Source organism: Penaeus monodon, chromosome 22 (assembly GCF_015228065.2).
Source record: "Penaeus monodon isolate SGIC_2016 chromosome 22, NSTDA_Pmon_1, whole genome shotgun sequence".
Taxonomy (NCBI): domain Eukaryota; kingdom Metazoa; phylum Arthropoda; class Malacostraca; order Decapoda; family Penaeidae; genus Penaeus; species Penaeus monodon.
The window spans coordinates 37,727,297-37,727,645 of NC_051407.1; the positions used below are offsets into that span (position 1 = coordinate 37,727,297).

The 349-nt window shown below is 35.5% G+C and overlaps 1 pseudogene; it reads right to left on the reverse strand.

The window, feature by feature from the left end:
* The window catches only part of LOC119587117, a 22,714-nt pseudogene that overhangs the window by 20,331 nt on the left and 2,034 nt on the right, over window positions 1–349 (reverse strand).

Sequence of the window (349 nt, forward strand, 5' to 3'; positions counted from 1 at the left end):
CACGAGTTAGGAAAAACAGTGGATACACTCATAACACAAACCTGACACTATTGATCCAAAGCCTTTCTAACACTGCAGTTTTTTTTGAAGACAATTTCCGACTGCAATCCCCTTGCCGTTTCGTCCCCTAGGGTTTTTTGGGTTTAATAACAATTGTGTGTATGCCAGCTTCCAAGGCTCTTTCTAGTTCCATCTCAAACTTCTCCTGTGCGGTCACTGTCATAACCCTTTTCTTTAATGCTAGTTTGTAACTAGATTCTCTGCTGAGCAAAAAGAATTACATGTAAAAAAATATTATATACCTTGAATCTTTATATTAAAGTCATACAATCTGTATATAATATATTAT